Genomic DNA, 17482 nt, shown 5'->3' on the forward strand with positions numbered 1-17482 from the left:
ATTATGCAATGTAGTTGCAGACTTAATTCAGATAGAAGCCCAGTCGCTGAATCACAGCTGTTCTCTTAAGCAGCACCAATCATTTGAAATGGGTTATACAGAAAGGGTTCTGTACAGTCTGGCAATTCAGCCCTATTGGCTTCTCATCAGGCCAGTAAAAGTAAACAGTGCACTCACCACTAGTCAGTATGGAAGAAATGTGGTATTTTTAGATACTTGGGTATGGAGCATGAGAAATTATATTTAATTTCAGGACTTTTTTTGCATCCTGTAATCTTATATCCATTTTTTGGTTTTATCTTTTCACAATTATAGAAGTAGCATAGTTGGATTGGAGGTAATGAGCTACATTGATAGAATCATTCCAGATTTACTGGGTATAAACATTAATAGTATTGTCAGATGTCTGGAAATTTTGTCTCTATTTTAGTGTCCTTTCCCACTTTGCATTTGGCTGTAGTAGCCACTGTTTTGACACATTTGTACCTATATTCAGCTGTTCCAAATCATCTGAGATGGCAAATAAAGAGTATAAAAGGTACCGTATTAAAATTGACATTCTGTTCCTTTTCTTTCCCTTCTAGTTTTATTGAGATATAATTCACATACAGCATTGTATAAGTTTAAGGTATACAGCATAATGATTTGATTACATACATCATGAAGTGATTATCACAAAAGTTTAGTGAATATCCATCATCTCTTAGAAGTACAAAATTAAATAAATAGAAAAAAATTTTTTTCTTGTGATGATAATCTTAGGATTTACTCTCAACAACTTACATGTATAACATATAGCAATGTTAATTATATTTATCATGTTGTACATTACATCCTAGTACTTATTTTATGACTGAAAGTTTGTACTTTTTGATTGCCTTTGTCCAATTCCTCTTACCCTCCCCACCCCCTGCCCTTCTTCTCTGGTAACCACAAATCTGATGTCTTTTTCTATGAGTTTGTTTGTTTATTTGTTTGTTCTTGAAATATAATTGACCTACAACACTATGTTAGCTCCTGTTATACAACATAGTGATTCAATGTTTCTCATTCCAAAATGATCACCATGTTAAGTCCAGTTGCATATGTCACCATACAGAGATATTACGTGGTTAGTGACTATATCCCCCACACTGTACATTTCATACCCATGACATTTATTTTGCAATTGGAAGTTTATACCTCTTATTACCCCTCTCCTATTTCTTACTTCCCCCTACCCTCCTTCTCCCTGGCAGACATCTGTTTGTTCTCTGTATCTGTAACTGTGTTTATGTTTTATGTTTGTTCATTTGTGTTTTTTTTTTAGATTCCACATATAAGTGATATCATACAGTGTTTGTCTTTCTCTGTCTGATTTATTTCACTTAGCATAATACCCTCTAGGTTCATCCATGTTGTTGCAAATGACAAGATTTCATTCTCTTTTATGTCTGAGTAATATTCCATTATGTGTGTGTGTATGTGTGTGTACCATATCTTCTTTATCCATTCGTCTGTTGATGGGCACTTAGGCTGCTTCCATATCTTTGTTATTGTAAATAATGCTGCAGTGAGCATAGGGGTGCTTGTATCTTTTCAAATTAGTGTTTTTGTTTTCCTCAGGTAAATACCCAGGAGGAGAATTGCTGAATCGTATGGTAGTTCTATTTTTAAATTTTTGAAGAATCTCTGTACTGTTGCCATAGCTGTTGCATCAGTTTACAATTCCACCAACAGTGTATGAGGATGACATTCTTCTCTTAATTCCTATAATGCTCTTCAGAGAATTTTGTTTTCATCTCTCATTTTAAAACTCCCATGTAACAGTTGACCGCACTGGGAAAACTAGACCAAAAATTGTTAATGTGCTTTTCTTAGAGTAGAACTACCAATGTAGAGTCTTTTTTTTTTTTTTTAATACACATTTCTTCATTTATTTATTTATTTATTTATTTATTGTCTGTGCTGGGTCTTCGTTGCTGTGCACAGCCTTTCTCTAGTTGCAGCAGGCAGGGGCTACTCTTCGTTGTGGTGCGCAGGCTTCTCATTGCGGTGGCTTCTCTTGTTGTGGAGCGTGGGCTCTAGGCATGCAGGCTTCAGTAGTTGCAGCACACAGTCTCAGTAGTTGCGGTGCATGGGCTCTAGGGCACATGGGCTTCAGTAGTTGTGGCTTGCCGGCTCTAGAGCGCAGGCTCAGTAGTTGTGTCCCATGGGCTTAGTTGCTCCGTGGCATGTGGGATCTTCCCGGACCAGGGCTCGAACCCATGTCCCCTGCATTGGCAGGCAGATTCTTAACCACTGCCCCACCAGGGAAGTCCCCTGTAGGACTCTTAAAAGGGCCAGATTTCCACTTGCCATGTCCCAGAGGATGTTGATATTCCATATTTCCTCCCCACCACTACCCCATTTGGAATAGACAGTGGAAGAGAAAAAAAGAGAAAAATATGGACTGAGGAGGGTATATCATTAAATTTCCTCAGTGCCCCAACCATGAAGATGTATTCCAGATATTTTCAAAGGTGTCCATGTTTATGTCTTAAAGTGGAATTATCTTTGATTTTTCTTTTTTTTTCCTTCTTTTTTGCATGTGGTATATAATTCAAAAAGTGCAAAACGGTATATAGGGAAAGTCAATATTTTTATGTGTCCTTTCAGAGATAGTATATACAAATACAATCAAATATGTATGTCATTTATTTTGAATTCTTATTCTTCTCCTGCATGAATTATGGACTACTAGAAAGCAGTAATGTTGCTTTTGATGTTTATTTGATTAGATTATGTGCAGAGACTGAAGGGCCAGTATTTTATTTGCAAGGCCCTGTATAATTTTCAAAGGCCTTTTAAATAATTCTACTCATAACAGCCCTGTGAAGTACGTAAAGCAGGATTTATCTGTTTTTTAGACATGAAATTTGAAGCCTGAAGAATTATGTGACTTGATCAAGGCTTGTTATGCAATCAATATACAATGGAACTGGAATCAGAACTTAAGTTTTTTGGCTCGTAATCCAGAATTCTTTCTACCATGTGTCCTCTCAAACACGATGAAATGAGGGGATCTACTACATGGTGTCTGTTTTTATGAGGTATGAAAAATACTGTGAGTAGCTATTTCAGAAGAATTTTGGTGCTGTATTTTTGTAGTGTTGGCATAGTAGTAGTAGTCATTGCAGCCTCACAGATCAGAGGAAGTATGTCCTTTTTGATGAATTGTCTGCAAAATAGCTTATAAATGTTAGGCACTTTAGACTGAATGATAATGCTCTAGGTGCCACTCTTGTAACATGGGCACCAAAACTGACTTTATCCAGGAAACTGGGCAATGAAAAACAAGGTCTTTTATCGCTTTGCATCTGTGTGCCTGTCATGGCTGGAAGCCACGTTGATAGACCTGTCCAAGATTCTTTCCCTTGAAGGTTAAAGGGGAATGTGGCCAAGCATTTGATAGAACGCCTGACTCTTTTTTCTTCCCCGCCCCCCCAAATTAGGACTAAATTGGATTCTGAATTTCTAAGTTGTCTCCTAGGGAGAAAAAAAAGAGTTGGTAGGAGGTAACTTTTTTCTCCTTGCTGATAGTAGGCTCTCATGAGGATGATTTAATTCCAGAAAAACTCATTCATTCACAATGGTGAAGTGAGGCAGAGTCCTTGCAAGGCCATAATTGGATTTTAAAGCACTTGTCATTACAAAACCATCCCTGTATTTCTTCAATATTAGGCAGTCCCAAATGGAAGGTTGATGAAAAGGTTGAATGAGCTCTTGTATGTGAAAGAAATATCTCTGAACATTCTTTTGAGGATGACCTGTCTCCTGCAGTTTATAGGTACCTTTATTTCTTATTCATAATAGAAAAATGGGGGGGGAATGGGGAAAAACTTTACAATATTTCTTATAATACAGAAAATTACTTGGTTTTGTAATTTGCATTTTTTTTTTTTTTTTGCGGTACGCGGGCCTCTCACTGTTGTGGCCTCTCCTGTTGCAGAGCACAGGCTCCGGACACGCAGGCTCAGCGGCCATGGCTCACGGGCCTAGCCGCTCTGCGGCATGTGGGATCTTCCCGGACCAGGGCACAAACCCGTGTCCCCTGCATTGGCAGGCGGACTCTCAACCACTGTGCCACCAGGGAAGCCCTGTAATTTACATTTTTTAATAAACTTTAAGATTTGTAAAATGGTAATCCAATGTGTATCCTTTGGGCCATAATGTAATGATGCAGTTTTTGTTCAGTAACTAGATTACTCTATCCTTATTTGTCATTTCCTGCTCTGGGCACAGAAGATGATAAATTTTATTAATTTTGAGTGTTTCCGTTTGGTCATTTGAACTAGTTTTAGAGTTTTCTTAGGCAAAAATAAGATGTAATTTGACTTCTCAAAGTGAATTTTGGGGCATAGCATCTTCATGGATATGGATCATTCTGTCAGTGAGTCAAGAGTTGCTCGGTTTTGGTGTGTGAGCTGTTAAGTCCAGTAATTAGCCAGGTTATTGTGCTTTCATATTTTTAAAATAGAGCTAAAGCCTCATTGAAGGTGAATGAATTAGTACTTGACAAAGCTGCAAGTCTTGCCAGTATTTTATATCTATGAGTAAGTGTGTTACCTGAGCCAGAGCAGAACCGTTTGCTAATTCCCACTATAATATAGATATAGATATAGATATGGATATATATATATATATATATATATATATATAATTAGAATTAAAGGCCATTGAGGATATTTTTCATTTTAAAGGTATAAGACAAGTAAGTCTTGACCGCATCATAGACCCCTGACTGTCCAAGTACCAGGGTTAAATGGGCCCTAGTTCGTGTGGGGGGGGTCTTGCCTATTTATCTTTTATCCCTTTAAATTGTATCATGTTCCTATAGAAGTAACATTGAGTAACATTCTTGGTGTTGAGTTTTTGGGCTGTTTCTCTGAACTACACCTAAAGTAGTGCCCTGGTCAGTCATCTGCTCCAACACCTCCGACCTGGGGAGGAATATGATGATGGTGAGAAGCCCCTTGATGTCTGTTACTTTTCGTGTTGCCAGGTGGTCCTGGTACTGGACTGTCAGAGAAATTACCCATGAGTCCCCAGGATTGGTCTATGTAATTGATGCAGCCATACACAGTCACAAATTTTGTAGCACAAGTTGAAGATACTGTGTATCTTTGGAGGCCTGAAGGTGTGGAAGGACAGCACAGGAAGAAGTGTATGAAGTGTAGACTGCCACTCTTCTGCCAGTCCCAGCTGAAGAATGCTCCCATGACCTCCATTGTGGATGGAGCAGTAGTCAAGTTTGGCCAGGGTTTTGGGAAAATGAAATACATATACCCAGAAACAAGAGCCTCCTAAGAAGGTGATAATGACCAAATGGACTAAAGACATGGGCACATTCAGCTCTGTCACTGTGCCTGCTATTGATGAAGAGGAGAAGACTGAGGCTAGGGAAGTTGCTGACTTGTGTGCACAGAATGCCATAGTGATTGAAAAACAGTTGGAACGCAAAATCCTGAGCAACAGGCAGTTGCAAGAGCTAGCTGAACTAGAAGCCAAGAAAGCAAACAAGAAAGGGACTTTGACTAACAATCAGTTCAAATGATCAGGACCTTTCTCTGAACCCAGCTGGAAGCAAACATTTAGATCAAGAGGAAAACAAGCTTTTCTTAGACTACATGGACTGGTTCCTACCCTTATGCCCCAGCAGAAGGCTTTATGTTGCTTCCCTTTGATTCTCCTAGATTCAGTGAGGCCTGTGAGTCTGTATGATCTGCTTTCTAGAAATGGATTTTTCTGGATCTTTCTGTATATAGTATATAGGTCTTCTGTACTATTTTTTGCCCCTATGATGTACACTTCTTGAGCTGTGCAAAAACTCTATGAATAGATCAGTACTTGAGTGTCTCCAGTTTCTAAAGTAGCTGTTCTTATTCCTTCTTCAAAGTTAATAAAATGTTTAAAGATTATTAAAAAGTAATTATACATTATTTACCTGTTGTTAACCCCACCACCCATTGGGGGAGCGCAGAGGTAAAAAACAGTAAATTGAAGCACCACTCTCTGCACTGAGTTTACCATAACATATTAATATGGACGATGGCAAGCCCCTGTTAGACCAATGTTGGGATTTTATTAAAATTTTGTAGTTATCTCACTGTGTATTAGGAGATGCCAAATATGTAAGCCTAAGAATGGTCACCACAGAGTTCCTCACTTTCTCGCTCAGGTCTCTGCCCTCTGTACAGAATATATCTTTCAAACTGCTCCACACCTAGTGTTCATAGCCCCCCTCTCATCTGCCTCAACCTAGACACAGTATTACATCACCAAATCACAACCTCCTTTTAAGGCTGAACTCAATTGTTCCCTCCTCCGTTAGACTCTCTATCATCCTAACTCATGAGGGGTGGTGGTACTTCTTTCGTTCTTTAACATATCAGCTCCTTCAACTCCACGTTCAACTTTGTGTGATCGTTAGGTACAGACTCATGTTTTACCTCCTCTACCACAGTAATTTACATGAGAGCCAGCATCTGTAACTGTTTCATACCTTTTCTTTTTATCTCGCACTGAACCTGTATGTAAATCCTTTCTGAAAAGATGGATGAATGTTAAAGAATCATACAAAAGCAAAACTCTTTAGTGAATCAGAGCACAGTTGGAGGGCATGAAGCTTATGTTTATCACTGTTCTTTTGGAAAAACAATACTTAGCAGCTATCCTGGGTACAAATAAAAATTAATTCTGGGGGACTTCCCTGGTGGTGCAGTGGTTAAGAATCCGCCTGCCAATGTAGGGGACATGGATTCAAGGCCTGGTCTGGGAAGATCTTCCCAGACACATGCTGCAGAGCAACTAAGCCCATGCACCACAACTACTGAGCCTATGCTCTAGAGCCCATGAGCCACAGCTACTGAAGCCTGAGTGCCTAGAGCCCATGCTCCGCAACAAGAGAAGCCACTGCAATAAGCTTCTGCACCAGAATGAAGAGTAGCCCCCGCTTGCCGCAACTAGAGAAAGCCCGCACACAGCAATGAAGACCCAGTGCAGCCAAAAATAAATAAATAAATTTATTAAAAAATTAATTCTGACTCAGCCAGAATAAGGCACTAAAGGAACTTAGTTATGAATCTGACTGAGGGTTAATATTCAGTTTACACTTGCTCAGGGAAAGTTTACCCAAACTAAACTACTTGAGTTTATCTAATCATTACCAACTATATTATTTTCAGTGTGCTTTTTTGGTGGGCAAGAGTGAAGTGGTTTGGGCCAAGTTAATAAATGAATTGCTTATATGATTGGAAGTTTACGGGGTTTTTAATGTATAAACTCCCAGAAGAAGAATTTACTTACTACTGTAGCAGAATGTTTCTAATCAGAAGGAGGCATCGCGCTGTTGCTCAGCCTTCAGATTTTTGCAAGGCTGTGAAAGCACCAATGCTACTGATTTCTTGTTTTGTTTTTTTGTTTTCTCTTAGTGATTAATAAACAGAGTCTCTTGCCACTTAATTTAGTATTAGGTGTGATCTGGTGGGTAGTTCAACTTCAGTGGATGTGACTATAGAATGTTTCATATTTTAGACACAGTCTAATTCCCAATATTTCTGTTTCAGAAACTGGGACAACTTCCAAGTTAGTTTTGTGAATCCTTTAATTTCTCCTGCCAGACTCATTAACTCAGCCTGTTCGCCTTTGGGGAAATCGTAGTTCCAGACTTCTACTCTTTGTAAAAATCATCCTCTTAAGTGAATGTGACGGTTGAATTAATTGAGAACATTGAGACTCAAGCTTTTCAGCGGTATATTCTGAAACCTGTTTGTTGTGACTTTGACCAACAGGGAATGATCAAGATGAAGTAGTAGGAAACCATAATCATAATACAAATTACCTGCATTAAAAGGTGTGGAATTCAACAAATACTCTATTTTTGTGTTCCACATCTCAGCTTTTATAGTCTCAGAAAGCTGGAAAGAATCTCGACCGTCTTAGACCCGTGTTTCTTTTTTTTTTTTTAAACCATCGTGTGCATTTATTTTAAAAAATCCAAATATAAGTGGACCCATATAGTTCAAACCCATGTTGTTCAAGGGTCAGCTGTACTTCAGTGCATTGTTGGCTTTGATTATTATTCTGAAGACTCTGCCATAGTATTGTCTTGAAGGCTGTCCAGTGTTGTTTTGTTTTTAACTTTTTATTTTATATTGGAGGCTATTAACAATGTTATGTTAGTTTCAGGTGTACAGCAAAGTGATCCAGTTATACATATACATGTATCTATGCTTTTTCAAAGTCTTTTCCCATTTATGTTGTTACATAATATTGAGCAGAGTTCCCTGTGCTATACAGTAGGTCCTTGTTATCCATTTTTTTATTTTTATTTTTACTTATTTATTTATGTATTTATTTATAGCTGGGATGGGTCTTTGTTGCTCCATGCGGGCCTTCTCTAGTTGCAGCGAGTGGGGGCTACTCTTCCTTATGGTGTGCGGGCTTCTCATCGCGGTGGTTTCTCTTGTGCGGAGCACGGGCTCTAGGTGTCCGGGCTTCGGTAGTTGTAGCACACAGGCTTCAGTAGTTGTGGCTTGCGGGTTCTGGAGCACAGGCTCAGGAGTTGTGGCGCACGGGCTTAGTTGCTCTGTGACATGTGGGATCTTCCTGGACCAGGGCTCGAACCTGTGTCCCCTGCATTAGCAGGCGGATTGTTAACCACTGCACCACGAGGGAAGTCCCTGGTTACCCATTTTAAATATAGCAGTGTGTACATGTCAATCCCAAACTCCCTAACTATCCCTCTCCCTATCCCCCCCGGTAACCATAAATTTGTTCTCTAAGTTTGTGAGTCTGTGTCTGTTTTGTATCTCTGTTTTGTGTCTTTTTTTTTAGATTCCGCATATAAGCAATATCATGCTATATCTGTCTTCCTGACTTACTTATGGATCTTTTTGAGATTATGATGACAGCTGTGGATTTTCTTCTCAGGGAAATATAGTTGCACACAGAAGTTTGTATTCAGTTTCAGGACAGTCTCACTCCTAAGTCTGTCATGGATCCTAGGTGGTGAAATCCCTGTTATAGTCCAAAGCCTGTCCTTGGGGGTCTAGAGAAGTGACCCATCTAAAATCACAGAGCTTCTAGGGACTTCTCTGGTGGCCCAGTGGTAAAGAATCCACCTTCCAATGCAGGGGATGCGGGTTCAATCCCTGGTCAGGGAACTAAAATCCCACATACCATGGGGCAACTAAGCCTGTGTGCCACAACTACTGAGCCTGCATGCCTCAACTAGACAGCCCACGTGCCACAAACTACAAATTCCACACACCCTGGAGCCTGTGCGCCACAACTAGAGAGAGAAAACCCTCAAGCCACAACTAGGGAGAAGCCCATGTGCCGCAACTAAGACCTGACACAGCCAAAAAAAATTAAGGAGAAAATAAATAAATAAAATAATAAATAAATATTTAAAATAAATAAAATCACAGAGCTTCTATAGCTAAATACTTCTGCTAGTCTGTTGTTCTTTCTCCACAGTTCTATCCCTTAAAGCCCATACTGAGTTTACAGAACTTAGAGGAAGGGCTTAGGGGTATTAAGCCTTAAAATCAACTGTTTCAGCTTAATTTACCCAGTTAGGAGATTAAAGTACAATAATACCCCAAACATTTAAGTCATTGATTTAGAAAAGCCAAATGAACTAAGCAAAGTTTTTTTTTATAATCTGCTGTGGTTATTCAAAGAGCTAATCCAGATCCCTAGTTGATCTAATTACCAGTTTCTTACCCAAGCTGCGGGCATCTGAATTCATTAAACAAATCCGTCTAGAGCACTAGTTCTGTTTATTCATCCTGTCTACCTTTCTTTGGTTTTTGGGGGGTTGGTTGCTTTGTTTGTTTGTTTGTTTTTAACATGTATATTGGAGTATAATTGCTTTACAGTGTGGGTTAGTTTCTTCTGTAACAATCAGCTATATGTATGCATATATTCCCATATCCCCTCCATCTTGCATCTCCCTCCCACCCTCCCTATCGCACCCTCCCTATCCCACCCCTCTAGGGGGTCACAAAGCACTGAGCTGATCTCCCCGGCTGCTTCCCACTAGCTCTCTATTTTACATTTGGTAGTGTATATATGTCATTGCTACTCTCTCACTTTGTCCCAGCTTACCCTTCCCCCTCCCTGTGTCCTCAAGTCCATTCTCTATGTCTGTGTCTTTGTTCCTGTCCTGTCCCTAGGTTCGTGTCAGAACCAGTTTTTTTTTTTTGAGATTCCATAAATATGTGTTAGCAACAGTATTTGTTTTTCTCTTTCTGACTTACTTCACTCTGTATGACAGACTCTAGGTTCATCCACCTCACTACAAATAACTCAATTTTGTTTCTTTTTATGGCTGAGTAATATTCCATTGTATATATGTGCCACATCTTCTTTATCCATTCATCTGTCAGTAGACACTTAGGTTGCTTCCATGTCCTGGCTATTGTAAATAGTGCTGCAATGAACATTGAGGTACATGATTCTTTTTGAATTATCGTTTTCTCAGGGTATATACCCAGTAGTGGGATTGCTGGGTCGTATGGTAGTTCTAGTTTTAGTTTTTTAAGGAACCTCCATAGTGTTTTCCATAGTGGCTGTATCAATTTACATTCCCACCAACAGTGCAAGAGGGTTCCCTTTTCTCCACACCCTCTCCAGCATTTATTGTTTGTAGATTTTTTGATGATGGCCATTCTGACTGGTGTGAGGTGATACCTCATTGTACTTTTGATTTGCATTTCTGTAATAATTAGTGATATTGAGCATCTTTTTCTGTGTTTTTTGGCCATCTATCTGTATGTCTTCTTTGGAGAAATGTCTGTTTCAGTCTTCTGCCCATTTTTGGATTGGGTTGTTTGTTTTTTTGATATTGAGCCGCTTGAGCTGCTTGTATATTTTGGAGATTAATCCTTTGCCAGTTGCTTCATTTGCAAATATTTTCTCCCATTCTGAGGGTTGTCTTTTCATCTTTTTTATGGTTTCCTTTGCTGTGCAAAAGCTTTTAATTCATTAGGTCCCATTTGTTTATTTTTGTTTTTATTTCCATTACTCTAGGAGGTGGATCATAAAAGGATCTTGCTGTGATTTATGTCATAGAGTGTTCTGCCTAAGTTTTCTTCTAAGAGTTTTATAGTGTCTGGCCTTACATTTAGGTCTTTAATCTATTTTGAGTTTATTTTGGTGTATGGTGTTAGGAAGTGTTTTAATTTCATTCTTTTACATGTAGCTGTCCAGTTTTCCCACAACCACTTATTGAAGAGGCTGTCTTTTCTCCATTGTATACTCTTGCCTTCTTTATCAAAGATAAGGTGACTATATGTGTGTGGGTTTATCTCTGGGCTTTCTATCCTGTTCCATTGATCTATATTTCTGTTTTTGTGCCAGTACCATATTGTCTTGATTACTGTAGCTTTGTAGTATAGTCTGAAGTCAGGGAGCCTGATTCCTCCCACTCCGTTTTTCTTTCTCAAGATTGCTTTGGCTCTTCGGGGTCTTTTGTGTTTCCATACAAATTGTGCAATTTTTTGTTCTAGTTCTGTGAAAAATGCCATTGGTAGTTTGATAGGGATTGCATTGAATCTGTAGATTGCTTTGGGCAGTATAGTCATTTTCAAAATGTTGATTCTTCCAGTCCAAGAACATGGTATATCTCTCTATCTGTGTGTATCGTCTTTAATTTCTTTCATCAGTGTCTTATAGTTTTCTTCATACAGGTCTTTTGTCTCCTTAGATAGGTTTATTCCTAGGTATTTTATTCTTTTTGTTGCAGTGGTAAATGGGAGTGTTTCCTTAATTTCTCTTTCAGATTTTTCATCATTAGTGTATAGGAATGCAAGCGATTTCTGTGCATTAATTTTGTATCCTGCTACTTTACTGAATTCATTAATTAGCTCTAGAAGTTTTCTGATAGAGTCTTTAGGATTCTCTATGTATAGTATCATGTCATCTGCAGAGACAGCTTTACTTCTTCTTTTCTGATTTGGATTCCTTTTATTTCTTTTTCTTCTCTGATTGCTGTGGCTAAAACTTCCAAAACTATGTTGAATAATAGTGGTGAGAGTGGGCAACCTTGTCTTGTTCCTGATCTTAGTGGAAATGATTTCAGTTTTTCACCATTGAAAACGATGTTGGCTGTTGGTTTGTTATATATGGCGTTTATTATGTTGAGGTAAGTTCCCTCTATGCCTACTTTCTGGAGGGTTTTTATCATAAATGGGTGTTGAATTTTGTCAAAAGCTTTTTCTGCATCTGTTGAGATGATCATGTGGTTTTTCTCCTTCAGTTTGTTAATATGGTGTATCACATTGATTGATTTGCGTATATTGAAGAATCCTTGCATTCCTGGGATAAACCCCACTTGATCATGGTGTATGATCCTTTTTTTTTTAAGTTTTTTTTTAATTTATATTTTTATATTTTATTTATTTATTTTTGTCTGTGTTGGGTCTTTGTTGCTGTGCACAGGCTCTCTCTAGTTGCTGTGAGCGTGGGCTACACTTTGTTGCAGTGCATGTGCCTCTCACTGCAGTGGCTTTTCCTGTTGCAGAGCATGGGCTCCAGATGTGCGGGCCTCAGCAGCCATGGCACATGGGCTCAGCACTTGTGGCTCGTGGGCTCCAGAGCGCAAGCCCAGTAGTTGTGGCACATGGGCCAGTTGCTTCATGGCATGTGGGATCCTCCCGAGCCAGGGATTGAACCTGTGTCCCCTGCATTGGCGGGCAGATTCCTAACCATTGAGCCACCAGGGAAGTCCCTGTATGATCCTTTTAATGTGCTTTTGGATTCTGTTTGATAGTATTTTGTTGAGGATTTTTGCATCTATGTTTATCAGAGATATTGGCCTGTAGTTTTCTTTTTTTGTGACATCTTTTGTTTTGGTATCAGGGTGATGGTGGCCTTATAGAATGAGTTTGGGAGTGTTCCTCCCTCTGCTATATTTTGGAAGAGTTTGAGAAGGATAGGTGTTAGCTCTTCTCTAAATGTTTGATAGAATTTGCCTGTGAAGCCATCTGGCCCTGGGCTTTTGTTTGTTGGAAGTTTTTTTTTTGTTTTTTGTTTTTTGCAGTACGCAGACCCCTCACTGCTGTGGCCTCTCCTGTTGTGGAGCACAGGCTCCAGACGCGCAGGCTCAGGGGCCATGGCTCACGGGCCCAGCCGCTCCGCGGTATGTGGGATCTTCCCAGACCGGGTCACGAACCCGTGTCCCCTGCATCAGCAGGCGGACTCTCAACCACTGCGCCACCAGGGAAGCCCTTTTTTTTTTTTTTTTTGGTTGGAAGATTTTTAATCACAGTTTCAATTTCGGTCCTTGTGATTGGTCTGTTTATATTTTCTGTTTCTTCCTGTTTCAGTGTCGGAAGGTTGTGCTTTTCTAAGAATTTGTCCATTTCTTCCAGGTTGTCCATTTTATTGGCATATAGTCGCTTGTAGTAATCTCTCAGGATCCTTTGTGTTTCTGCAGTGTCAGTTGTTACTTCTCCTTTTTCATTTCTAATTCTGTTGATTTGAGTCTTCCTTTTTTCTTGAAGAGTCTGGCTAATGGTTTATCAATTTAGTTTCATTGATCTTTGGTTTTAGTTTCATTGATCTTTGCTGTTGTTTCCTTTTATTTCTGAACTGATCTTTATGATTTCTTTTCTTCTTCTAACTTTGGGTTTTTGTTGTTGTTGTTGTTCTTTCTCTAATTGCTTTAGGTGTAAGGTTAGGTTGTTTATTTGAGATTCTTCTTGTTTCTTGAGGTAGGATTGTATTGCTATAAACTTCCCTCTTAGAACTGCTTTTGCTGCATCCCATAGGTTTTGGGTTGTTGTGTTTTCATTGTCATTTGTTTCTAGGTATTTTTTGATTTCTCTTTGGTTTCTTCAGTGATCTCTTGTTTATTAAGTAGTGTATTCTTTAGCCTCCATGTGCTTGTATTTTTTACAGTTTTTTCCTGTAATTCATATCTAGTCTCATAGCTTTGTGGTCAGAAGAGATACTTGATATGATTTCAATTTTCTTAAATTTACCAAGGCTTGATTTGTGACCCAAGATATGGTCTATCCTGGAGAATGTTCCATGAGCACTTGAGAAGAAACTGTATTCTGTTGTTTTGGGATGGAATGTGCTATAAATATCAGTTAGGTCCATCTTGTTTAATGTGTCATTTAAAGCTTGTGTTTCCTTATTTATTTTCATTTTGGATTACCTGTCCATTGGTGAAAGTGGGGTGTCCCCACTCAAAGTCCCCTACTATTATTTTGTTACTGTCCATTTCCCGTTTTATGGCTGTTATTAGCGTTTGCCTTATGTATTGAGGTGCTCCTATGTTTGGTGTATAAATATTTACAATTGTTATATCTTCTTCTTGGATTGATCCCTTGATCATTGTGTGTTGTCCTTCTTTGTCTCTTGTAATAGTCTTTATTTTAAAGTCTATTTTGTCAGATATGAGAATTGCTACTCGAGCTTTCTTTTGATTTCAATTTGCATGGACTCTTTTTCCATCCCCTCACTTTCAGTCTGTATGTGTCCTTGGGTCTGAAGTGGTGTCTTGTAGACAGCATATGTATGGGTCTTGTTTTTGTATCCATTCAGCCAGTCTATGTCTTTTGGTTGGAGCATTTAATCCATTTACATTTAAGGTAATTATTAATATGTATGTTCCTATTACCATTTTCTTAATTGTTTTGGGTTTGTTATTGTAGGTCTTTTCATTCTCTTGTGTTTCCTGCCTAGAGAAGTTTCTTTAGCATTTGTTGTAAAGCTGGTTTGGTGGTGCTGAATTCTCTTAGCTTTTGCTTGTCTGTAAAGGTTTTAATTTCTCTGTCAAATCTGAATGAGATCCTTGCTGGGTAGAGTAATCATGGTTGTAGGTTTTTCCCATTCATCACTTTAAATATGTCCTGCCATTCCCTTCTGGCTTGCAGAGTTTCTGCTAAAAAAATCAGCTGTTAACCTTATGGGGATTCCCTTGTATGTTATTTGTTGCTTTTCCCTTGCTGCTTTTAATATTGTTTCTTTGTATTTAATTTTTTTAATAAGTTTATCTTATTTATTTATTTTTGGCTGCGTTGGGTCTTCGTTGCTGCACACGGGCTTTCTCTAGTTGCGGTGAGCAGGGGCTACTCTTCGTTGCAGTGTGCAGCCTTCTCATTGTAGCAGCCTCTCTTGTTGCCGAGCTCGGACTCTAGGCATGCGGGCTTCAGTAGTTGTGGCCCGTGGGCTCTAGAGTGCCGGCTCGGTAGTTGTGGCGTATGGGCTTAGTTGCTTTGCATCATGTGGGATCTTCCCAGACCAGGGCTTGAACCCGTGTCCCCTGCATTGGCAGGCAGATTCTTAACCACTGAGCCACCAGGGAAGCCTGTTGTATTTAATTTTTGATAGTTTGATGAATATGTATCTCTGTGTGTTTCTCTTTGGGTTTATCCTGTATGGTAGTCCCTGTGCTTCCTGGACTTGATTTACTGTTTCCTTTCCCATGTTAAGGAAGTTTTCAGCTATAATCTCTTCAAATATTTTCTCAGACCCTTTCTTTTTCTTGTCTTCTCCTGGGACCCCTATAATTCGAATGTTGGTGTGTTTAATGTTGTCCCAGAGGTCTCTGAGGCTGTCCTCAATTCTTTTCATTCTTTTTTCTTTATTCTGCTCCCTGGCAGTTATTTCGTTTTATCTTCCAGCTTACTTATCTGTCCTTCTGCCTCATTTATTCTGCTATTGATTCCTTCTAGAGTATTTTTGATTTCAGTAACTGTGTTGTTCATCACTGTTTGTTTGCTCTTTAGTTCTTCTAGATCCTTGTTAAATTTTTCTTGTATTTTCTCCATTCTGTTTCCGAGATTTTGGATCATCTTTACTGTCATTACTCTGCATTCTTTTTCAGGTAGGTTACCTAGTTCATCTTCATTTATTTGGTCTTGTAGGTTTTCACCTTGCTCCTTCAACTGTAACATATTTTTTTGTCATTTCATTTTTTTTTTTTTTTTGATGGGTGATACTGTAGTCCTGTCTTACTGGTTGTTTGGCCTGAGACAACTAGCACTCCAGTTTGCAGGCAGTTAGATAGAGCTGGATCTTGGGGCTGAGATGAGGACCTCTGGGAGGCCTCACTCCGGTTGATATTCCCTGGGGTCTGAGGTTCTCTGTTAGTCCAGTGGTTTGGACTCGGAGCTCCCACCACAGGAGCTCATACACGACCTCCAGCCTGGGAACCAGGATTCTGCAAGTTTTGTGGCGTGGTGAAAGAAAAAAAAAAACGAAGAAAGAAAGAAAAAAAAGAGCTGTACAATATCAAACAATAAGAAACAAAATAAAATTAGAAGGATAAAAAATATATTAGGAAAAATAAAACTATAATTGAAACAACTGCAGTAAGGTAAAATAAAACCACAGCAGAAAAAAAGAAAAGAAAGAGGGGGGAGGGCAACAAGCCAAAAGGAGAGATCACTAACAAAGTATAAAAAATAAAATTAGAAAAATAAAAGATTTATTAGGAAAAATAAAAATATAAAAGAATCAACAGCAATGAATCAACAAGGTAAAACAGAACCCCAATCTAAAAGAGGAAAAAAGAAAAGGAAAAAAAGAAAAGAAAAAAGCCTTGGCTATGGGGGTGGAGTTTAGGAGTAGGTGGAACTTAGGCAGGGGTGGGGTTTTGGGTGTGGCAGGGCCTAGGCAGGTGTGTAGGGGGGTGATGTTTGAGCGTGGCGAGCACGTTGCAGCGTGGGGTGGGGCTTCTGCTTAGGACCTGGGGAAGGGGAGAGGCAGCACATCCAAAGGAGGGCCTCTGGAGTGTGGGGTTCCAGAGTTTGGAGGTAGGGCCCTGAGTGAGGGTGTGTGGGTGGGGTTTAGGCCCAGCTCATTGGACGGGGTCTCCCAGTGTAGAGGTGGGGCCCTGGGTGGGGGTGTAGGGGCGGGGCTTGGGCTCCAAGGACAGAGGACTAGGCCCGGGAGCCCAACAGTCTTCCTGGTGCCTGAGTGGACAGGGGACGCACTGGCCACGTTCCCTTCTGTTCCTCTGCGCCCCTCCCCCACCTTCTCTCCCAGGTTCTCGCCCCCTAACGGGGGTGGGTACCGCTTGGTGTAGGAGCTCCTCACCTCCCCCAGCCGCCCCTCGGGGGTGCCGGTCCTGGAAGTCCGGCCTTTACTTTTACTCCGCCTTGCCTTCCTCCCACTCCCTCAGGACCTGCACAGCTGGAGGGAGCCTCTGTGGGCAGAGGATCAGGCCTGGGTCTTCAGCAGTCTCCCAGGGGCCCACATGGGCATGGTAAGCCTGGCCATGCTCCCTTTTGATCCTCTGCCCTCCCAGTGGTTCCCCAATTTCCCCTTTCAGGCATGGGATTCCTTCCCCTCCCACAGCCCCCCCTCAGGGGCGCCCATCCCATCCCACCTCCACTTTTCCTCCCCCTTCATTACCCCCACACCCCACGTCCTACCCAGCCACTGGGGGTTCCTCCCGTCCCCTTAGGTGTCCGTGGTCCCCCACCAGTGCCTGGTAGGT

General features: G+C 40.2%; 1 protein-coding gene and 1 pseudogene across 1 annotated transcript in view; both read left to right on the forward strand.

The window, feature by feature from the left end:
* GLG1 (golgi glycoprotein 1) overlaps positions 1-17482 on the forward strand; it is a 149028-nt gene that overhangs the window by 65344 nt on the left and 66202 nt on the right. The gene's annotated exons all lie outside the window — the stretch shown is intronic.
* Positions 4914-5575, forward strand: LOC103070854 (UPF0428 protein CXorf56 pseudogene; annotated as a pseudogene).

Source organism: Lipotes vexillifer, unplaced genomic scaffold (assembly GCF_000442215.2).
Source record: "Lipotes vexillifer unplaced genomic scaffold, Lipotes_vexillifer_v1.1 scaffold70, whole genome shotgun sequence".
Classification (NCBI taxonomy): Eukaryota; Metazoa; Chordata; class Mammalia; order Artiodactyla; family Lipotidae; genus Lipotes; species Lipotes vexillifer.